The following is a 25,109-nucleotide window of genomic DNA, read 5'->3' as shown; positions in this document are numbered from 1 at the left end:
GGAAAAGAAGCCATGCTGGTTCATTAGGCTTATTGACTACTCGCACATGACACATCTGATAGCTCAGTGGGTAAAGCATAGGTTTACTGGTCAGTAGGTCCCCACATGGTTGTGGGTTCAAGCCCCAACATTGGCATGGTAGTATTTTAATTTCTCTTTTAAAATATAATAGTTTGTCTACTTTGTGACATTAAACTGTAAACCGATTTGTTAAATAACGAGACCTGTTTTGAAGAATGCTTTATGTATTTATCTTTTCTGAGAGACTTTTTTGGCCAACTTTTAATATGAGTTATTTAATGTTAAAGTATGGAAAAGAAGCCATGCTGGTTCATTAGGCTTATTGACTACTTGCACATGACAGATCTAATAGCTCAGTGGGTAAAGCATAGGTTTACTGGTCAGTAGGTCCCCACATGGTTGTGGGTTCAAGCCCCCACATTGGCATGGTAGTATTTTTATTTCTTTTTTTAAAATGTAATAGTTTGTCTAATTTGTAACAATAAACTGTAAATCGATTTGTTGAATAACGAGACCTGTTTTAAAGAATGCTTTATGTATTCATCTTTTCTGAGAGACTTTTTTGGCCAACTTTTAATATGAGTTATATAATGTTAAAGTATGGAAAAGAAGCCATGCTGGTTCATTAGGCTTATTGACTACTTGCACATGACACATCTGATAGCTCAGTGGGTAAAGCATAGGTTTACTGGTCAGTAGGTCAGTAGGTCCCCAAATGGTTGTGGGTTCAAGCCCCAAAATTGGCATGGTAGTATTTTTATTTCTCTTTTAAAATGTAATAGTTTGTCTAATTTGTAACATTAAACTGTAAATCGATTTGTTGAATAACGAGACCTGTTTTAAAGAATGCTTTATGTATTTATCTTTTCTGAGAGACTTTTTTGGCCAACTTTTATTATGAGTTATATAATGTTAAAGTATGGAAAAGAAGCCATGCTGGTTCATTAGGCTTATTGACTACTTGCACATGACAGATCTTATAGCTCAGTGGGTAAAGCATAGGTTTACTGGTCAGTAGGTCCCCACATGGTTGTGGGTTCAAGCCCCAACATTGGCATGGTAGTATTTTAATTTCTCTTTTAAAATATAATAGTTTGTCTTCTTTGTGACATTAAACTGTAAACCGATTTGTTAAATAACGAGACCTGTTTTGAAGAATGCTTTATGTATTTATCTTTTCTGAGAGACTTTTTTGGCCAACTTTTAATATGAGTTATTTAATGTTAAAGTATGGAAAAGAAGCCATGCTGGTTCATTAGGCTTATTGACTACTTGCACATGACAGATCTAATAGCTCAGTGGGTAAAGCATAGGTTTACTGGTCAGTAGGTCCCCACATGGTTGTGGGTTCAAGCCCCCACATTGGCATGGTAGTATTTTTATTTCTTTTTTAAAATGTAATAGTTTGTCTAATTTGTAACAATAAACTGTAAATCGATTTGTTGAATAACGAGACCTGTTTTAAAGAATGCTTTATGTATTCATCTTTTTTGAGAGACTTTTTTGGCCAACTTTTAATATGAGTTATATATTGTTAAAGTATGGAAAAGAAGCCATGCTGGGTCATTAGGCTTATTGACTACTTGCACATGACACATCTGATAGCTCAGTGGGTAAAGCATATTTTTACTGGTCAGGAGGTCCCCACAAGATTGTGGGTTCAAGCCCCAACATTGGCATGGTAGTATTTTTATTTCTCTTTTGAAATTTAATAGTTTGTCTAATTTGTAACATTAAACCGTAAATCGATTTGTTGAATAATGAGACCTGTTTTAAAGAATGCTTTATGTATTTGTCTTTTCTGAAATACTTTTTTGGCCAAATTTTAATGAGTTACATAGTGTTGAAGTATTGAAAAGAAGCCATGCTGGTTCATTAGGCATATTGACTGCTTGCACAAGACAGATCTGATAGCTCAGTGGGTAAACCATAGGTTTACTGGTCAGTAGGTCTCCACAAGGTTGGGGGTTCAAGCCCCAAGATTGGCATGGTAGTATTTTAATTTCTCTTTTAAAATATAATAGTTTGTCTACTTTGTGACATTAAACTGTAAACCGATTTGTTAAATAACGAGACCTGTTTTAAAGAATGCTTTATGTATTTATCTTTTCTGAGAGACTTTTTTGGCCAACTTTTAATATGAGTTATTTAATGTTAAAGTATGGAAAAGAAGCCATGCTGGTTCATTAGGCTTATTGACTACTTGCACATGACACATCTGATAGCTCAGTGGGTAAAGCATAGGTTTACTGGTCAGTAGGTCCCCACATGGTTGTGGGTTCAAGCCCCAACATTGGCATGGTAGTATTTTTTTTTCTCTTTTAAAATGTAATAGTTTGTCTAATTTGTAACATTAAGCTGTAAATCGATTTGTTGAATAACGAGACCTGTTTTGAAGAATGCTTTATGTATTCATCTTTTCTGAGAGACTTTTTTGGCCAACTTTTAATATTAGTTATATAATGTTAAAGTATAGAAAAGAAGCCATGCTGGTTCATTAGGCTTATTGACTACTTGCACATGACACATCTGATAGCTCAGTGGGTAAAGCATAGGTTTACTGTTCAGTAGCTCCCCACATGGTTGTGGGTTCAAGCCCAAAAATTGGCATGGTCGTATTTTTATTTCTCTTTTAAAATTTAATAGTTTGTCTAATTTGTAACATTAAACTGTAAATCGATTTGTTGAATAACGAGACCTGTTTTAAAGAATGCTTTATGTATTTATCTTTTCTGAGAGACTTTTTTGGCCAACTTTTAATATGAGTTATATAATGTTAAAGTATGGAAAAGAAGCCATGCTGGTTCATTAGGCTTATTGACTACTTGCACATGACAGATCTGATAGCTCAGTGGGTAAAGCTTAGGTTTACTGGTCAGTAGGTCCCCACATGGTCGTGGGTTCAAGCCCCAACATTGGCATGGTAGTATTTTAAATACTCTTTTAAAATATAATAGTTTGTCTACTTTGTGACATTAAACTGTAAACCGATTTGTTAAATAACGAGACCTGTTTTAAAGAATGCTTTATGTATTCATCTTTTCTGAGAGACTTTTTTGGCCAACTTTTGATATTAGTTATATAATGTTAAAGTATGGAATAGAAGCCATGCTGGTTCATTAGGCTTATTGACTACTTGCACATGACACATCTGATAGCTCAGTGCGTAAAGCATAGGTTTACTGGTCAGTAGGTCCCCGCAAGGTTGTGGGTTCAAGCCCCAACATTGGCATGGTAGTGTTTTTATTTCTCTTTTAAAATATAATAGTTTGTCTAATTTGTAACATTAAACTGTAAACCGATTTGGTAAATAACGAGACCTGTTTAAAAGATTGCTTTATGTATTTGTCTTTTTTTAAAGTCTTTTTTGGCCAACTTTTAATATGAGTTACATAGTGTTAAAGTATGGAAAAGAAGCCATGCTGGTTCATTAGGCTTATTGACTGCTTGCACAAGACAGATCTGATAGCTCAGTGGGTAATGCATAGGTTTTCTGGTCAGTAGGTCCCCGCAAGGTTGTGGGTTCAAGCCCCAACATTGGCATGGTAGTATTTTTATTTCTCTTTTAAAATTTAATAGTTTGTCTAATTTGTAACATTAAACTGTAAATCGATTTGTTGAATAACGAGACCTGTTTTAAAGAATGCTTTATGTATTTATCTTTTCTGAGAGACTTTTTTGGCCAACTTTTAATATGAGTTATTTAATGTTAAAGTATGGAAAAGAAGCCATGCTGGTTCATTAGGCTTATTGACTACTTGCACATGACACATCTGATAGCTCAGTGGGTAAAGCATAGGTTTACTGGTCAGTAGGTCCCCACATGGTTGTGGGTTCAAGCCCCAACATTGGCATGGTAGTATTTTAATTTCTCTTTTAAAATATAATAGTTTGTCTACTTTGTGACATTAAACTGTAAACCGATTTGTTAAATAACGAGACCTGTTTTAAAGAATGCTTTATGTATTTATCTTTTCTGAGAGACTTTTTTGGCCAACTTTTAATATGAGTTATTTAATGTTAAAGTATGGAAAAGAAGCCATGCTGGTTCATTAGGCTTATTGACTACTTGCACATGACAGATCTAATAGCTCAGTGGGTAAAGCATAGGTTTACTGGTCAGTAGGTCCCCACATGGTTGTGGGTTCAAGCCCCCACATTGGCATGGTAGTATTTTTATTTCTCTTTTAAAATGTAATAGTTTGTCTAATTTGTAACAATAAACTGTAAATCGATTTGTTGAATAACGAGACCTGTTTTAAAGAATGCTTTATGTATTCATCTTTTCTGAGAGACTTTTTTGGCCAACTTTTAATATGAGTTATATAATGTTAAAGTATGGAAAAGAAGCCATGCTGGTTCATTAGGCTTATTGACTACTTGCACATGACACATCTGATAGCTCAGTGGGTAAAGCATATTTTTACTGTTCAGGAGGTCCCCACAAGATTGTGGGTTCAAGCCCCAACATTGGCATGGTAGTATTTTTATTTCTCTTTTGAAATTTAATAGTTTGTCTAATTTGTAACATTAAACCGTAAATCGATTTGTTGAATAATGAGACCTGTTTTGAAGAATGCTTTATGTATTCATCTTTTCTGAGAGACTTTTTTGGCCAACTTTTAATATTAGTTATATAATGTTAAAGTATAGAAAAGAAGCCATGCTGGTTCATTAGGCTTATTGACTACTTGCACATGACACATCTGATAGCTCAGTGGGTAAAGCATAGGTTTACTGTTCAGTAGCTCCCCACATGGTTGTGGGTTCAAGCCCAAACATTGGCATGGTCGTATTTTTATTTCTCTTTTAAAATTTAATAGTTTGTCTAATTTGTAACATTAAACTGTAAATCGATTTGTTGAATAACGAGACCTGTTTTAAAGAATGCTTTATGTATTTATCTTTTCTGAGAGACTTTTTTGGCCAACTTTTAATATGAGTTATATAATGTTAAAGTATGGAAAAGAAGCCATGCTGGTTCATTAGGCTTATTGACTACTTGCACATGACAGATCTGATAGCTCAGTGGGTAAAGCATATTTTAACTGGTCAGGAGGTCCCCACAAGGTTGTGGGTTCAAGCCCCAACATTGGCATGGTAGTATTTTTATTTCTCTTTTGAAATTTAATAGTTTGTCTAATTTGTAACATTAAACCGTAAATCGATTTGTTGAATAATGAGACCTGTTTTAAAGAATGCTTTATGTATTTGTCTTTTCTGAAAGACTGTTTTGGCCAACTTTTAATGAGTCACATAGTGTTGAAGTATTGAAAAGAAGCCATGCTGGTTCATTAGGCGTATTGACTGCTTGCACAAGACAGATCTTATAGCTCAGTGGGTAAAGCATAGGTTTACTGGTCAGTAGGTCTCCACAAGGTTGTGGGTTCAAGCCCCAAGATTGGCATGGCAGTATTTTTATTTCTCTTTTAAAATTTAATAGTTTGTCTAATTTGTAACATTTAACTGTAAATCGATTTGTTGAATAACGAGACCTGTTTTAAAGATTGCTTTATGTATTTATCTTTTCTGAGAGACTTTTTTGGCCAACTTTTATTATGAGTTATATAATGTTAAAGTATGGAAAAGAAGAAATGCTGGTTCATTAGGCTTATTGACTACTTGCACATGACACATCTGATAGCTCAGTGGGTAAAGCATAGGTTTTCTGGTCAGTAGGTCCCCACATGGTTGTGGGTTCAAGCCCCAATATTGGCATGGTAGTATTTTAATTTCTCTTTTAAAATATAATAGTTTGTCTACTTTGTGACATTAAACTGTAAACCGATTTGTTAAATAACGAGACCTTTTTTAAAGAATGCTTTATGTATTTATCTTTTCTGAGAGACTTTTTTGGCCAACTTTTAATATGAGTTATTTAATGTTAAAGTATGGAAAAGAAGCCATGCTGGTTCATTAGGCTTATTGACTACTTGCACATGACACATCTGATAGCTCAATGGGTAAAGCATAGGTTTACTGGTCAGTAGGTCCCCACATGGTTGTGGGTTCAAGCCCCAACATTGGCATGGTAGTATTTTTATTTCTCTTTTAAAATGTAATAGTTTGTCTAATTTGTAACTTTAAGCTGTAAATCGATTTGTTGAATAACGAGACCTGTTTTGAAGAATGCTTTATGTATCCATCTTTTCTGAGAGACTTTTTTGGCCAACTTTTAATATTGGTTATATAATGTTAAAGTATAGAAAAGAAGCCATGCTGGTTCATTAGGTTTATTGACTACTTGCACATGACACATCTGATAGCACAGTGGGTAAAGCATAGGTTTACTGTTCAGTAGCTCCCCACATGGTTGTGGGTTCAAGCCCAAACATTGGCATGGTAGTATTTTTATTTCTCTTTTAAAATTTAATAGTTTGTCTAATTTGTAACATTAAACTGTAAATCGATTTGTTGAATAACGAGACCTGTTTTAAAGAATGCTTTATGTATTTATCTTTTCTGAGAGACTTTTTTGGCCAACTTTTAATATGAGTTATATAATGTTAAAGTATGGAAAAGAAGCCATGCTGGTTCATTAGGCTTATTGACTACTTGCACATGACACATCTGATAGCTCAGTGGGTAAAGCATAGGTTTACTGGTCAGTAGGTCCCCACATGGTTGTGGGTTCAAGCCCCAACATTGGCATGGTAGTATTTTAATTTCTCTTTTAAAATATAATAGTTTGTCTAATTTGTAACATTAAACTGTAAACCGATTTGGTAATTAACGAGACCTGTTTAAAAGATTGCTTTATGTATTTGTCTTTTTTTAAAGTCTTTTTTGGCCAACTTTTAATATGAGTTACATAGTGTTGAAGCATGGAAAAGAATCTATGCTGGTTCATTAGGCGTATTGACTGCTTGCACAAGACAGATCTGATAGCTCGGTGGGTAAACCATAGTTTTACTGGTCAGTAGGTCCCCACAAGGTTGTGGGTTCAAGCCCCAAGATTGACATGGTAGTATTTTTATTTCTCTTTTAAAATTTAATAGTTTGTCTAATTTGTAACATTAAACTGTAAATCGATTTGTTGAATAACGAGACCTGTTTTAAAGAATGCTTTATGTATTTGTCTTTTCTGAGAGACTTTTTTGGCCAACTTTTAATGAGTTATATAATGTTAAAGTATAGAAAAGAAGCCATGCTGGTTCATTAGGCTTATTGACTACTTGCACATGACACATCTGATAGCTCAGTGGGTAAAGCATAGGTTTACTGGTCAGTAGCTCCCCACATGGTTGTGGGTTCAAGCCCAAACATTGGCATGGTAGTATTTTTATTTCTCTTTTAAAATTTAATAGTTTGTCTAATTTGTAACATTAAACTGTAAATCGATTTGTTGAATAACGCGACCTGTTTTAAAGAATGCTTTATGTATTTATCTTTTCTGAGAGACTTTTTTGGCCAACTTTTAATATGAGTTATATAATGTTTAAGTATGGAAAAGAAGCTGGTTCATTAGGCTTATTGACTACTTGCACATGACAGATCTGATAGCTCAGTGGGTAAAGCATAGGTTTACTGGTCAGTAGGTCCCTACATGGTTGTGGGTTCCAGCCCCAACATTGGCATGGTAGAATTTTTATTTCTCTTTTAAAATGTAATAGTTTGTCTAATTTGTAACATTAAACTGTAAATCGATTTGTTGAATAACGAGACCTGTTTTAAAGAATGCTTTATGTATTCATCTTTTCTGAGAGACTTTTTTGGCCAACTTTTAATATTAGTTATATAATGTTAAAGTATGGAATAGAAGCCATGCTGGTTCATTAGGCTTATTGACTACTTGCACATGACACATCTGATAGCTCAGTGGGTAAAGCATTGGTTTACTGGTCAGTGGGTCCCAACATGGTTGTGGGTTCATGCCCCAACATTGGCATGGTAGTATTTTTATTTCTCTTTTAAAATATAATATTTTGTCTAATTTGTAACATTAAACTGTAAACCGATTTGGTAATTAACGAGACCTGTTTAAAAGATTGCTTTATGTATTTGTCTTTTTTTAAAGTCTTTTTTGGCCAACTTTTAATATGAGTTACATAGTGTTAAAGTATGGAAAAGAAGCCATGCTGGTTCATTAGGCTTATTGACTGCTTGCACAAGACAGATCTGATAGCTCAGTGGGTAATGCATAGGTTTTCTGGTAAGTAGGTCCCCGCAAGGTTGTGGGTTCAAGCCCCAACATTGGCATGGTAGTATTTTTATTTCTCTTTTAAAATTTAATAGTTTGTCTAATTTGTAACATTAAACTGTAAATCGATTTGTTGAATAACGAGACCTGTTTTAAAGAATGCTTTATGTATTTATCTTTTCTGAGAGACTTTTTTGGCCAACTTTTAATATGAGTTATATAATGTTAAAGTATGGAAAAGAAGCCATGCTGGTTCATTAGGCTTATTGACTACTTGCACATGACACATCTGATAGCTCAGTGGGTAAAGCATAGGTTTACTGGTCAGTAGGTCCCCACATGGTTGTGGGTTCAAGCCCCAACATTGGCATGGTAGTATTTTAATTTCTCTTTTAAAATATAATAGTTAGTCTACTTTGTGACATTAAACTGTAAACCGATTTGTTAAATAACGAGACCTGTTTTGAAGAATGCTTTATGTATTTATCTTTTCTGAGAGACTTTTTTGGCCAACTTTTAATATGAGTTATTTAATGTTAAAGTATGGAAAAGAAGCCATGCTGGTTCATTAGGCGTATTGACTGCTTGCACAAGACAGATCTGATAGCTCAGTGGGTAAAGCATAGGTTTACTGGTCAGTAGGTCTCCACAAGGTTGTGGGTTCAAGCCCCAAGATTGGCATGGTAGTATTTTTATTTCTCTTTTAAAATTTAATAGTTTGTCTAATTTGTAACATTTAACTGTAAATCGATTTGTTGAATAACGAGACCTGTTTTAAAGAATGCTTTATGTATTCATCTTTTCTGAGAGACTTTTTTGGCCAACTTTTAATATTAGTTATATAATGTTAAAGTATGGAATAGAAGCCATGCTGGTTCATTAGGCTTATTGACTACTTGCACATGACACATCTGATAGCTCAGTGGGTAAAGCATTGGTTTACTGGTCAGTGGGTCCCAACATGGTTGTGGGTTCAAGCCCCAACATTGGCATGGTAGTATTTTTATTTCTCTTTTAAAATATAATAGTTTGTCTAATTTGTAACATTAAACTGTAAACCGATTTGGTAATTAACGAGACCTGTTTAAAAGATTGCTTTATGTATTTGTCTTTTTTTAAAGTCTTTTTTGGCCAACTTTTAATATGAGTTACATAGTGTTGAAGCATGGAAAAGAATCTATGCTGGTTCATTAGGCGTATTGACTGCTTGCACAAGACAGATCTGATAGCTCGGTGGGTAAACCATAGTTTTACTGGTCAGTAGGTCCCCACAAGGTTGTGGGTTCAAGCCCCAAGATTGACATGGTAGTATTTTTATTTCTCTTTTAAAATTTAATAGTTTGTCTAATTTGTAACATTAAACTGTAAATCGATTTGTTGAATAACGAGACCTGTTTTAAAGAATGCTTTATGTATTTGTCTTTTCTGAGAGACTTTTTTGGCCAACTTTTAATGAGTTATATAATGTTAAAGTATAGAAAAGAAGCCATGCTGGTTCATTAGGCTTATTGACTACTTGCACATGACACATCTGATAGCTCAGTGGGTAAAGCATAGGTTTACTGGTCAGTAGCTCCCCACATGGTTGTGGGTTCAAGCCCAAACATTGGCATGGTAGTATTTTTATTTCTCTTTTAAAATTTAATAGTTTGTCTAATTTGTAACATTAAACTGTAAATCGATTTGTTGAATAACGCGACCTGTTTTAAAGAATGCTTTATGTATTTATCTTTTCTGAGAGACTTTTTTGGCCAACTTTTAATATGAGTTATATAATGTTTAAGTATGGAAAAGAAGCTGGTTCATTAGGCTTATTGACTACTTGCACATGACAGATCTGATAGCTCAGTGGGTAAAGCATAGGTTTACTGGTCAGTAGGTCCCTACATGGTTGTGGGTTCCAGCCCCAACATTGGCATGGTAGAATTTTTATTTCTCTTTTAAAATGTAATAGTTTGTCTAATTTGTAACATTAAACTGTAAATCGATTTGTTGAATAACGAGACCTGTTTTAAAGAATGCTTTATGTATTCATCTTTTCTGAGAGACTTTTTTGGCCAACTTTTAATATTAGTTATATAATGTTAAAGTATGGAATAGAAGCCATGCTGGTTCATTAGGCTTATTGACTACTTGCACATGACACATCTGATAGCTCAGTGGGTAAAGCATTGGTTTACTGGTCAGTGGGTCCCAACATGGTTGTGGGTTCATGCCCCAACATTGGCATGGTAGTATTTTTATTTCTCTTTTAAAATATAATATTTTGTCTAATTTGTAACATTAAACTGTAAACCGATTTGGTAATTAACGAGACCTGTTTAAAAGATTGCTTTATGTATTTGTCTTTTTTTAAAGTCTTTTTTGGCCAACTTTTAATATGAGTTACATAGTGTTAAAGTATGGAAAAGAAGCCATGCTGGTTCATTAGGCTTATTGACTGCTTGCACAAGACAGATCTGATAGCTCAGTGGGTAATGCATAGGTTTTCTGGTAAGTAGGTCCCCGCAAGGTTGTGGGTTCAAGCCCCAACATTGGCATGGTAGTATTTTTATTTCTCTTTTAAAATTTAATAGTTTGTCTAATTTGTAACATTAAACTGTAAATCGATTTGTTGAATAACGAGACCTGTTTTAAAGAATGCTTTATGTATTTATCTTTTCTGAGAGACTTTTTTGGCCAACTTTTAATATGAGTTATATAATGTTAAAGTATGGAAAAGAAGCCATGCTGGTTCATTAGGCTTATTGACTACTTGCACATGACACATCTGATAGCTCAGTGGGTAAAGCATAGGTTTACTGGTCAGTAGGTCCCCACATGGTTGTGGGTTCAAGCCCCAACATTGGCATGGTAGTATTTTAATTTCTCTTTTAAAATATAATAGTTAGTCTACTTTGTGACATTAAACTGTAAACCGATTTGTTAAATAACGAGACCTGTTTTGAAGAATGCTTTATGTATTTATCTTTTCTGAGAGACTTTTTTGGCCAACTTTTAATATGAGTTATTTAATGTTAAAGTATGGAAAAGAAGCCATGCTGGTTCATTAGGCGTATTGACTGCTTGCACAAGACAGATCTGATAGCTCAGTGGGTAAAGCATAGGTTTACTGGTCAGTAGGTCTCCACAAGGTTGTGGGTTCAAGCCCCAAGATTGGCATGGTAGTATTTTTATTTCTCTTTTAAAATTTAATAGTTTGTCTAATTTGTAACATTTAACTGTAAATCGATTTGTTGAATAACGAGACCTGTTTTAAAGAATGCTTTATGTATTCATCTTTTCTGAGAGACTTTTTTGGCCAACTTTTAATATTAGTTATATAATGTTAAAGTATGGAATAGAAGCCATGCTGGTTCATTAGGCTTATTGACTACTTGCACATGACACATCTGATAGCTCAGTGGGTAAAGCATTGGTTTACTGGTCAGTGGGTCCCAACATGGTTGTGGGTTCAAGCCCCAACATTGGCATGGTAGTATTTTTATTTCTCTTTTAAAATATAATATTTTGTCTAATTTGTAACATTAAACTGTAAACCGATTTGGTAATTAACGAGACCTGTTTAAAAGATTGCTTTATGTATTTTTCTTTTTTTAAAGTCTTTTTTGGCCAACTTTTAATATGAGTTACATAGTGTTAAAGTATGGAAAAGAAGCCATGCTGGTTCATTAGGCTTATTGACTGTTTGCACAAGACTGATTTGATAGCTCAGTGGGTAAAGCATAGGTTTTCTGGTCAGTAGGTCCCCGCAAGGTTGTGGGTTCAAGCCCCAACATTGGCATGGTAGTATTTGTATTTCTCTTTTAAAATTTAATAGTTTGTCTAATTTGTAACATTAAACTGTAAATCGATTTGTTGAATAACGAGACCTGTTTTAATGAATGCTTTATGTATTTATCTTTTCTGAGAGACTTTTTTGGCCAACTTTTAATATGAGTTATATAATGTTAAAGTATTGAAAAGAAGCCATGCTGGTTCATTAGGCTTATTGACTACTTGCACATGACAGATCTGATAGCTCAGTGGGTAAAGCATAGGTTTACTGGTCAGTAGTTCCCCACATGGTTGTGGGTTCAAGCCCCAACATTGGCATGGTAGTATTTTAATTTCTCTTTTAAAATATAATAGTTTGTCTACTTTGTGACATTAAACTGTAAACCGATTTGTTAAATAACGAGACCTGTTTTAAAGAATTTTTTATGTATTTATCTTTTCTGAGAGACTTTTTTGGCCAACTTTTAATATGAGTTATTTAATGTTAAAGTATGGAAAAGAAGCCATGCTGGTTCATTAGGCTTATTGACTACTTGCACATGACAGATCTAATAGCTCAGTGGGTAAAGCATAGGTTTACTGGTCAGTAGGTCCCCACATGGTTGTGGGTTCAAGCCCCCACATTGGCATGGTAGTATTTTTATTTCTCTTTTAAAATTTAATAGTTTGTCTAATTTGTAACATTAAACTGAAAATCGATTTGTTGAATAACGAGACCTGTTTTAAAGAATGCTTTATGTATTTGTCTTTTCTGAGAGACTTTTTTGGCCAACTTTTAATGAGTTATATAATGTTAAAGTATAAAAAAGAAGCCATGCTGGTTCATTAGGCTTATTGACTACTTGCGTATGACACATCTGATAGCTCAGTGGGTAAAGCATAGGTTTACTGGTCAGTAGCTCCCCACATGGTTGTGGGTTCAAGCCCAAACATTGGCATGGTAGTATTTTTATTTCTCTTTTAAAATTTAATAGTTTGTCTAATTTGTAACATTAAACAGTAAATCGATTTGTTAAATAACGAGACCTGTTTTAAAGAATGCTTTATGTATTCATCTTTTCTGAGAGACTTTTTTGGCCAACTTTTAATATTAGTTATCTAATGTTAAAGTATGGAAAAGAAGCCATGCTGGTTCATTAGGCTTATTGACTACTTGCACCTGACACATCTGATAGCTCAGTGGGTAAAGCATAGGTTTACTGGTCAGTGGGTCCCCACATGGTTGTGGGTTCAAGCCCCAACATTGGCATGGTAGTATTTTAATTTCTCTTTTAAAATATAATAGTTTGTCTACATTGTGACATTAAACTGTAAACCGATTTGTTAAATAACGAGACCTGTTTTAAAGAATGCTTTATGTATTTATCTTTTCTGAGAGACTTTTTTGGCCAACTTTTAATATGAGTTATTTAATGTTAAAGTATGGAAAAGAAGCCATGCTGGTTCATTAGGCTTATTGACTACTTGCACATGACAGATCTAATAGCTCAGTGGGTAAAGCATAGGTTTACTGGTCAGTAGGTCCCCACATGGTTGTGGGTTCAAGCCCCCACATTGGCATGGTAGTATTTTTATTTCTCTTTTAAAATGTAATAGTTTGTCTAATTTGTAACAATAAACTGTAAATCGATTTGTTGAATAACGAGACCTGTTTTAAAGAATGCTTTATGTATTCATCTTTTTTGAGAGACTTTTTTGGCCAACTTTTAATATGAGTTATATAATGTTAAAGTATGGAAAAGAAGCCATGATGGTTCATTAGGCTTATTGACTACTTGCACAAGACAGATCTGATAGCTCAGTGGGTAAAGCATAGGTTTACTGGTCAGTGGGTCCCCACATGGTTGTGGGTTCAAGCCCCAACATTGGCATGGTAGTATTATTATTTCTCTTTTAAAATATAATATTTTGTCTAATTTGTAACATTAAACTGTAAACTGATTTGGTAATTAACGAGACCTGTTTAAAAGATTGCTTTATGTATTTGTCTTTTCTGAAAGACTTTTTTGTCCAACTTTTAATGAGTTACATAGTGTTGAAGTATTGAAAAGAAGCCATGCTGGTTCATTAGGCGTATTGACTGCTTGCACAAGACAGATCTGATAGCTCAGTGGGTAAAGCATAGGTTTACTGGTCAGTTGGTCTCCACAAGATTGTGGGTTCAAGCCCCAAGATTGGCATGGTAGTATTTTTATTTATCTTTTAAAATTTAATAGTTTGTCTAATTTGTAACATTTAACTGTAAATCGATTTGTTGAATAACGAGACCTGTTTTAAAGATTGCTTTATGTATTTATCTTTTCTGAGAGACTTTTTTGGCCAACTTTTATTATGAGTTATATAATGTTAAAGTATGGAAAAGAAGCCATGCTGGTTCATTAGGCTTATTGACTACTTGCACAAGACAGATCTGATAGCTCAGTGGGTAAAGCATAGATTTACTGGTCAGTAGGTCCCCACATGGTTGTGGGTTCAAGCCCCAACATTGGCATGGTAGTATTTTTATTTCTCTTTTAAAATTTAATAGTTTGTCTAATTTGTAACATTAAACTGTAAATCGATTTGTTGAATAACGAGACCTGTTTTAAAGAATGCTTTATGTATTTATCTTTTCTGAGAGACTTTTTTGGCCAACTTTTAATATGAGTTATATAATGTTAAAGTATGGAAAAGAAGCCATGCTGGTTCATTAGGCTTATTGACTACTTGCACATGACACATCTGAGAGCTCAGTGGGTAAAGCATAGGTTTACTGGTCAGTAGGTCCCCACATGGTTGTGGGTTCAAGCCCCAACATTGGCATGGTAGTATTTTAATTTCTCTTTTAAAATATAATAGTTTGTCTACTTTGTGACATTAAACTGTAAACCGATTTGTTAAATAACGAGACCTGTTTTGAAGAATGCTTTATGTATTTATCTTTTCTGAGAGACTTTTTTGGCCAACTTTTAATATGAGTTATTTAATGTTAAAGTATGGAAAAGAAGCCATGCTGGTTCATTAGGCGTATTGACTGCTTGCACAAGACAGATCTGATAGCTCAGTGGGTAAAGCATAGGTTTACTGGTCAGTAGGTCTCCACAAGGTTGTGGGTTCAAGCCCCAAGATTGGCATGGTATTATTTTTATTTCTCTTTTAAAATTTAATAGTTTGTCTAATTTGTAACATTTAACTGTAAATCGATTTGTTGAATAACGAGACCTGTTTTAAAGAATGCTTTATGTATTCATCTTTTCTGAGAGACTTTTTTGGCCAACTTTTAATATTAGTTATATAATGTTAAAGTATGGAATAGAAGCCATGCTGGTTCATTAGGCTTATTGACTACTTGCACATGACACATCTGATAGCTCAGTGGGTAAAGCATTGGTTTACTGGTCAGTGGGTCCCAACATGGTTGTGGGTTCAAGCCCCAACATTGGCATGGTAGTATTTTCATTTCTCTTTTAAAATATAATATTTTGTCTAATTTGTAACATTAAACTGTAAACCGATTTGGTAATTAACGAGACCTGTTTAAAAGATTGCTTTATGTATTTTTCTTTTTTTAAAGTCTTTTTTGGCCAACTTTTAATATGAGTTACATAGTGTTAAAGTATGGAAAAGAAGCCATGCTGGTTCATTAGGCTTATTGACTGTTTGCACAAGACTGATTTGATAGCTCAGTGGGTAAAGCATAGGTTTTCTGGTCAGTAGGTCCCCGCAAGGTTGTGGGTTCAAGCCCCAACATTGGCATGGTAGTATTTTTATTTCTCTTTTAAAATTTAATAGTTTGTCTAATTTGTAACATTAAACTGTAAATCGATTTGTTGAATAACGAGACCTGTTTTAAAGAATGCTTTATGTATTTATCTTTTCTGAGAGACTTTTTTGGCCAACTTTTAATATGTTATATAATGTTAAAGTATTGAAAAGAAGCCATGCTGGTTCATTAGGCTTATTGACTACTTGCACATGACAGATCTGATAGCTCAGTGGGTAAAGCATAGGTTTACTGGTCAGTAGTTCCCCACATGGTTGTGGGTTCAAGCCCCAACATTGGCATGGTAGTATTTTAATTTCTCTTTTAAAATATAATAGTTTGTCTACTTTGTGACATTAAACTGTAAACCGATTTGTTAAATAACGAGACCTGTTTTAAAGAATTTTTTATGTATTTATCTTTTCTGAGAGACTTTTGGGCCAACTTTTAATATGAGTTATTTAATGTTAAAGTATGGAAAAGAAGCCATGCTGGTTCATTAGGCTTATTGACTACTTGCACATGACAGATCTAATAGCTCAGTGGGTAAAGCATAGGTTTACTGGTCAGTAGGTCCCCACATGGTTGTGGGTTCAAGCCCCCACATTGGCATGGTAGTATTTTTATTTCTCTTTTAAAATTTAATAGTTTGTCTAATTTGTAACATTAAACTGAAAATCGATTTGTTGAATAACGAGACCTGTTTTAAAGAATGCTTTATGTATTTGTCTTTTCTGAGAGACTTTTTTGGCCAACTTTTAATGAGTTATATAATGTTAAAGTATAAAAAAGAAGCCATGCTGGTTCATTAGGCTTATTGACTACTTGCGTATGACACATCTGATAGCTCAGTGGGTAAAGCATAGGTTTACTGGTCAGTAGCTCCCCACATGGTTGTGGGTTCAAGCCCAAACATTGGCATGGTAGTATTTTTATTTCTCTTTTAAAATTTAATAGTTTGTCTAATTTGTAACATTAAACAGTAAATCGATTTGTTAAATAACGAGACCTGTTTTAAAGAATGCTTTATGTATTCATCTTTTCTGAGAGACTTTTTTGGCCAACTTTTAATATTAGTTATCTAATGTTAAAGTATGGAAAAGAAGCCATGCTGGTTCATTAGGCTTATTGACTACTTGCACCTGACACATCTGATAGCTCAGTGGGTAAAGCATAGGTTTACTGGTCAGTGGGTCCCCACATGGTTGTGGGTTCAAGCCCCAACATTGGCATGGTAGTATTTTAATTTCTCTTTTAAAATATAATAGTTTGTCTACATTGTGACATTAAACTGTAAACCGATTTGTTAAATAACGAGACCTGTTTTAAAGAATGCTTTATGTATTTATCTTTTCTGAGAGACTTTTTTGGCCAACTTTTAATATGAGTTATTTAATGTTAAAGTATGGAAAAGATATACTTTACAAGAAAAGACTACTTGCACAAGACAGATCTGATAGCTCAGTGGGTAAAGCATAGGTTTACTGGTCAGTAGGTCCCCACATGGTTGTGGGTTCAAGCCCCCACATTGGCATGGTAGTATTTTTTATTTCTCTTTTAAAATGTAATAGTTTGTCTAATTTGTAACAATAAACTGTAAATCGATTTGTTGAATAACGAGACCTGTTTTAAAGAATGCTTTATGTATTCATCTTTTCTGAGAGACTTTTTTGGCCAACTTTTAATATGAGTTATATAATGTAAAAGTATGGAAAAGAAGCCATGCTGGTTCATTAGGCTTATTGACTACTTGCACATGACACATCTGATAGCTCAGTGGGTAAAGCATAGGTTTACTGGTCAGTAGGTCCCCACATGGTTGTGGGTTCAAACCCCGACATTGGCATGGTAGTATTTTAATTTCTCTTTTAAAATATAATAGTTTGTCTACTTTGTGACATTAAACTGTAAACCGATTTGTTAAATAACGAGACCTGTTTTAAAGAATGCTTTATGTATTTATCTTTTCTGAGAGACTTTTTTGGCCAACTTTTAATATGAGTTATTTAATGTTAAAGTATGGAAAAGAAGCCATGCTGGTTCATTAGGCTTATTGACTACTTGCACATGACAGATCTAATAGCTCAGTGGGTAAAGCATAGGTTTACTGGTCAGTAGGTCCCCACATGGTTGTGGGTTCAAGCCCCCACATTGGCATGGTAGTATTTTTATTTCTCTTTTAAAATGTAATAGTTTGTCTAATTTGTAACAATAAACTGTAAATCGATTTGTTGAATAACGAGACCTGTTTTAAAGAATGCTTTATGTATTCATCTTTTTTGAGAGACTTTTTTGGCCAACTTTTAATATGAGTTATATAATGTTAAAGTATGGAAAAGAAGCCATGATGGTTCATTAGGCTTATTGACTACTTGCACAAGACAGATCTGATAGCTCAGTGGGTAAAGCATAGGTTTACTGGTCAGTGGGTCCCCACATGGTTGTGGGTTCAAGCCCCAACATTGGCATGGTAGTATTATTATTTCTCTTTTAAAATATAATATTTTGTCTAATTTGTAACATTAAACTGTAAACTGATTTGGTAATTAACGAGACCTGTTTAAAAGATTGCTTTATGTATTTGTCTTTTCTGAAAGACTTTTTTGTCCAACTTTTAATGAGTTACATAGTGTTGAAGTATTGAAAAGAAGCCATGCTGGTTCATTAGGCGTATTGACTGCTTGCACAAGACAGATCTGATAGCTCAGTGGGTAAAGCATAGGTTTACTGGTCAGTTGGTCTCCACAAGATTGTGGGTTCAAGCCCCAAGATTGGCATGGTAGTATTTTTATTTATCTTTTAAAATTTAATAGTTTGTCTAATTTGTAACATTTAACTGTAAATCGATTTGTTGAATAACGAGACCTGTTTTAAAGATTGCTTTATGTATTTATCTTTTCTGAGAGACTTTTTTGGCCAACTTTTATTATGAGTTATATAATGTTAAAGTATGGAAAAGAAGCCATGCTGGTTCATTAGGCTTATTGACTACTTGCACAAGACAGATCTGATAGCTCAGTGGGTAAAGCATAGATTTACTGGTCAGTAGGTCCCCACATGGTTGTGGGTTCAAGCCCCAACATTGGCATGGTAGTATTTTTATTTCTCTTTTAAAATGTAATAGTTTGTCTAATTTGTAACATTAAACTGTAAACCGATTTGTTAAATAACGAGACCTGTTTTAAAGAATGCTTTATGTATTTATCTTTTCTGAGAGACTTTTTTGGCCAACTTTTAATATGAGTTATTTAATGTTAAAGTATGGAAAAGAAGCCATGCTGGTTCATTAGGCTTATTGACTACTTGCACATGACACATCTGATAGCTCAGTGGGTAAAGCATAGGTTTACTGGTCAGTAGGTCCCCACATGGTTGTGGGTTCAAGCCCCAACATTGTCATGGTAGTACTTTTATTTCTCTTTTAAAATGTAATAGTTTGTCTAATTTGTAACATTAAGCTTTAAATCGATTTGTTGAATAACGAGACCTGTTTTAAAGAATGCTTTATGTATTCATCTTTTCTGAGAGACTTTTTTGGCCAACTTTTAATATGAGTTATATAATGTTAAAGTATGGAAAAGAAGCCATGCTGGTTCATTAGGCTTATTGACTACTTGCACATGACACATCTGATAGCTCAGTGGGTAAAGTCAAGTCAAGTCAAGTCAAGTTTATTTGTATAGCGCTTTTCACAACAGACATTGTCTCAAAGCAGCTTTACAGAAAACAACAGTGAAGGTGAATGGTGTGCGTTTGTCCCTGATGAGCAGCCGTGGCGACAGTGGCAAGGAAAAACTCCCTTAGATGATATGAGGAAGAAACCTTGAGAGGAACCAGACTCAAAGGGGAACCCATCCTCATATGGGTGACATCAAAAGTTTGGTCATAAATCTTTCAACAATACAGAACAATTTGTGATCATCATAGATCCAGCATCAGCTTCTCCATGCCAGGGCCTTTAAACACTCGGCATCTACTTCTCCATGATCATCCATAGGTCCATAATCTTCACGAGGTGGGACGTGACTGGAGCTGGCCAAACCTCAGGATGCCTCGGGATGGGGAGAGAAAGAGAAGCAGTGGAGAGGAATTAGCGTAGCTGCTGTTCATGATATTAACAGCACAAGTTGATAATGTGCATGTGATCAGATGTTCTGGAGCACAAGGTTGTGATGTGATGTGTGTGATGTGTGTTATGTGTAGGCTTTGCTAAAAAGATATGTTTTTAATCTGCACTTAAACTGGGAGAGTGTATCTGAACCCCGAACACTGTCAGGAACACTATTCCAGAGTTTAGGAGCTAAATGTGAAAATGCTCTACCGCCTTTAGTGGACTTTGCTATTCTAGGAACTACTAGAAGCCCAGAGTTTTGAGATCTCAGGGAGCGTGACGGATTGTAGCGTGTTAAGAGACTGGATAGATACATGGGAGCCAAACCATTTAGTGCTTTATAAGTGAGTAGCAGTAGTTTGTAGTCTATTCGAAACTTAATAGGAAGCCAGTGTAGGGACGATAAGATTGGGGTTATATGATCGTATTTTCTTGACCTAGTAAGAACTCTTGCTGCTGCATTCTGAACTAACTGAAGCTTGTTTATTAATGATGCAGGACATCCACCTAGTAATGCATTACAGTAGTCTATTCTAGAGGTCATAAACGCATGGACGAGCTTCTCTGCATCAGATATAGATAACATATTTCTTAGCTTAGAAATATTTCTAAGGTGAAAGAAGGCTGTTTTTGTAACTTGATTGATGTGATTTTTAAAAGATAAGTTGCTGTCTAAAATAACTCCCAGGTCTTTTACCGTTGAACTAGTAGTTACAGAACAACCGTCTAAATGCAGGCTGAGATGCTGGAGCTTCTGTGTACTATTTTTTGGGCCGATGAGCAAAATCTCCGTTTTATCAGAATTTAATAGCAGAAAGTTATGGGTCATCCAATCTCTTATTTCTTCAACACACTCAGTTATGCGAGCTAATTGAGCTGTATCGCCTGGTTTGGATGAAATATATAGCTGGGTATCATCAGCATAACAATGGAAGCTAATTCCATGCCTTCTAATAATATTTCCTAATGGAAGCATGTATATTGTAAAAAGCAGGGGTCCCAGAACTGACCCTTGTGGCACGCCATAATTTACTAGCATTATCCTGGATAGCTCTCCATTTAAATCTACGAAATGGTAACGATTGGACAGGTAGGATTTAAACCAGCTTAATGCCTGTCCCTGAATACCGATGTAATTCTGTAAGCGATCGAGGAGAAGATCATGATCTATAGTGTCGAACGCAGCACTAAGATCTAGTAAAACTAATAGGGAGATGTAGCCTTGGTCTGAAGCTAAAAACAGGTCGTTAGTGATTTTAACTAGAGCAGTTTCTGTGCTATGATGGGGCCTAAAACCTGACTGAAACTCTTCAAAGATATTGTTCTCCTGCAAGTGGTTACATAGCTGGGCAGCGACAATCTTTTCTAAAATCTTAGACATAAATGGGAGATTTGAAATTGGTCTGTAATTCGATAGCGTGTTTGGATCCAGATTAGGTTTTTTAATGAGGGGCTTAATAACTGCTAACTTGAGGGATTTAGGGACATGACCTAACGATAGTGAGGAGTTAATAATATTTAAAAGAGGCTCACCAGCTGTATATAACACTTCCTTCAGTAGTTTAGTGGGAATTGGATCTAACTGACATGTTGTTGATTTAGCTTTCATAATAGCATCATACAGCTCTTCCTGTCCTATACATGTAAAACAGTGTAGTTGTGGGGTTGTAAGTACGATTGTGTCGGGAGATGCTGTCAGAGGTTGAACTGCCACAATTGTTTTTCTAATGTTATCTATTTTTTCAGTGAAGAAATTCATAAAGTCTTCACTACTAAACTGTGATGGAACACATTTTTCAGATCCCTGATTTGTTGTTAATTTAGCGACTGTACTGAAAAGGAACCTGGGGTTGTTTTTGTTATTTTCTATGAGTTTGCTCAGGTGTTTAGCTCTAGCAGCTTTTAGCGCCTGTCTGTAGCTAAGCATACTGTCTTTATACGCAATTCTAAATACCTCCAATTTAGTTTTCCTCCATTTTCTCTCCAGATTACGTGCTGTTCTCTTTAGGGCATGCGTATGACTATTATACCAAGGTGCAGGTGCTTGTTCTCGAACCTTTTTTAACCGGATGGGGGCAACAGTGTCTAAAGTGCTAGTGAGGATAAGGTCTATGTTGTTTGCCATCTCATCAAGATGATCAGCAGTTATGGGTTTAATATGAAACTGAGATAAATCAGGCAGGTTATTTATGAATCTGTCCTTAGTGGTTGGAATAATAGTCCTACCAAGTCGATACCGTGGTGAAACACGGTTAATCTGCTCTACCGGTAGTGTGTACAGTAGGAGATAATGGTCTGTGATGTCATCATTCTGAGGTAAAATATTTATATCAGTGACGTCTGCTCCGTGGGATATTATTAAGTCTAGTGTGTGGTTAAAACGGTGGGTTGGTCTGGTGACGTTTTGTTTAACTCCAAAAGAGTTTAGTAAATCGACAAATGATAATCCTAGGGCATCGTTTTCATCATCTACATGAATATTAAAATCTCCTACAAGCAGCACTTTATCAAAGCTGATCAGGAGGTCTGAGAGAAAACAAGCAAACTCATGAAGAAAATCAGCGTAGGGTCCTGGGGGTCTGTACACGGTGACCAGAGCGAGTTTTCTATGCATCTCTGAAAGTGCAATTTTAAGAACGAGCACTTCAAATGATTTAAAGCTGAATCCTAATCTCTGACTAACATTAAGAGAAGCACTATAAATGGTTCCTACACCCCCCCCACGACCAGTCTGACGGGGCTCATGCTTATAAACATATCCTGACGGTGTCGACTCGTTTAGACCCATATAATCACCTGGTTTAATCCAGGTCTCAGTGAGACAGATTGCTGAGAGATTATTCTCTGTGATCATCTCATTTACAATCAGTGCTTTGGGTGCAAGTGATCTAATGTTTAAAAGACCGAACTTTAGAACTTTGTTGTGTTTGTTTATCTGGCATTTTTCAGTTTTAACTGCAATAAGATTATTTCTGGATCTTGTGTATGTAATTCTTGGTTTTACTACACGAGGAATAGATACGGTTTCTATAAACTGGGCTGTGTGTGAACTTGTAACTATTTGATCTGTAGTATGCGTGTTCTTATAGTTGAAGATTTCTTGATGTCTTACCAGTCAGATGGTGTGTAGTATCCTAGAGATGTTATCTGATAGCACTGCTGCTCCAACTCTGCTGGGGTGCAGGCCATCAGGGCGGAAGAACCTAGGACGCTCCCAGAAACAGTTCCAGTTATTAACAAAGAGAAGTTTATGTTCTCGACACCATGACTGTAACCATTCATTTAGTGCTAAAAGTCTACTAAACTTCTCAGCCCCTCGCTGGTAAGTGGGAAGAGGTCCTGACACAATGATCCTCGTTGTGGGTGATGTGCTGCGTACCGTCTCCACCAGGATCCTGAAGTCCCTCTTTAAGATCTCCGTTTGCCGCAGCCTGGTGTCGTTTGATCCGGCATGGAGAACAACCGCTCCGAAGTTCTCGTTCAGGATCGCGGGTACCTGCGCAGCAACATCCAGAACACGAGCACCAGGAAAACAGCGAGTGTGCACCTTACCTTTAGCTCGGGTAGCGCGGACATGCCGGACGATGGAATCTCCAAGAATAACAGTGTCGTGTTCCGTCTCGCGGAGGGGGACGAAGCGGTTCTCGGTCGAGATCTCGAAGGCCGGTGGTGGAGGTGGAGACGTCCTCGATCGGGGCTTGGCTTGTCTCTTCCGCCGCGGTCGCATCCAGGGTCCATGTTGCACCGGTGCCGGAGTTGTAGGTGCGCTAGGCCTGGGCATAGAAGCACGCGGAGTTGATGTGCTGGGAGCGTTAGGTTCAACCCGGGAGTTTACCTGGGATGAGTGCGCGTCCGCCCGGGATGTTTCCAGCGCCGCTTTCCGCTCTCGCAGCCAGGCATGCTTTACATGCAGCTCGCGAATCTGTTTCTCCAATGCCTCCATCTCCAACGCCACCGTTTGCAACTCGAACGAGTCCTCACCTGTGCTCGAATGCAGACAAACAACCGGCATAGTGCTTATCGTCACGAACAGATTTATTATACAGAGATGTGAGTGAGAGAAAATAAATATAAACAACACTAGTTATAGTCGAGTTAACTAACTACAGGCACAAGTCAGGAAGACAAAAACAATTAAGGATTATTAAAAGAGGAAAAATGGATGGATAGATAGCAAAGTTTGTTTGAAAGACGCCGAGAGAGATACAAACACGTAACTCGCGGCAAACAAGTCAAACACAGGAAGCTACGTAAAGCATAGGTTTACTGTTCAGTAGCTCCCCACATGGTTGTGGGTTCAAGCCCAAACATTGGCATGGTAGTATTTTTATTTCTCTTTTAAAATTTAATACTTTGTCTAATTTGTAACATTAAACTGTAAATCGATTTGTTGAACAACGAGACCTGTTTTAAAGAATGCTTTATGTATTTATCTTTTCTGAGAGACTTTTTTGGCCAACTTTTAATATGAGTTATATAATGTTAAAGTATGGAAAAGAAGCCATGCTGGTTCATTAGGCTTATTGACTACTTGCACATGACAGATCTGATAGCTCAGTGGGTAAAGCATAGGTTTACTGGTAAGTAGGTCCCCACATGGTCGTGGGTTCAAGCCCCAACATTGGCATGGTAGTATTTTTATTTCTCTTTTAAAATATAATATTTTGTCTAATTTGTAACATTAAACTGTAAACCGATTTGGTAATTAACGAGACCTGTTTAAAAGATTGCTTTATGTATTTGTCTTTTTTTAAAGTCTTTTTTGGCCAACTTTTAATATGAGTTACATAGTGTTAAAGTATGGAAAAGAAGCCATGCTGGTTCATTAGGCTTATTGACTGCTTGCACAAGACAGATCTGATAGCTCAGTGGGTAATGCATAGGTTTTCTGGTAAGTAGGTCCCCGCAAGGTTGTGGGTTCAAGCCCCAACATTGGCATGGTAGTATTTTTATTTCTCTTTTAAAATTTAATAGTTTGTCTAATTTGTAACATTAAACTGTAAATCGATTTGTTGAATAACGAGACCTGTTTTAAAGAATGCTTTATGTATTTATCTTTTCTGAGAGACTTTTTTGGCCAACTTTTAATATGAGTTATATAATGTTAAAGTATGGAAAAGAAGCCATGCTGGTTCATTAGGCTTATTGACTACTTGCACATGACACATCTGATAGCTCAGTAGGTAAAGCATAGGTTTACTAGTCAGTAGGTCCCCACATGGTTGTGGGTTCAAGTCCCAACATTGGCATGGTAGTATTTTAATTTCTCTTTTAAAATATAATAGTTTGTCTACTTTGTGACATTAAACTGTAAACCG

Source organism: Silurus aristotelis (genome assembly GCF_946808225.1).
Source record: "Silurus aristotelis genome assembly, chromosome: 7".
Classification (NCBI taxonomy): Eukaryota; Metazoa; Chordata; class Actinopteri; order Siluriformes; family Siluridae; genus Silurus; species Silurus aristotelis.
This window is presented reverse-complemented; position numbering follows the sequence as displayed.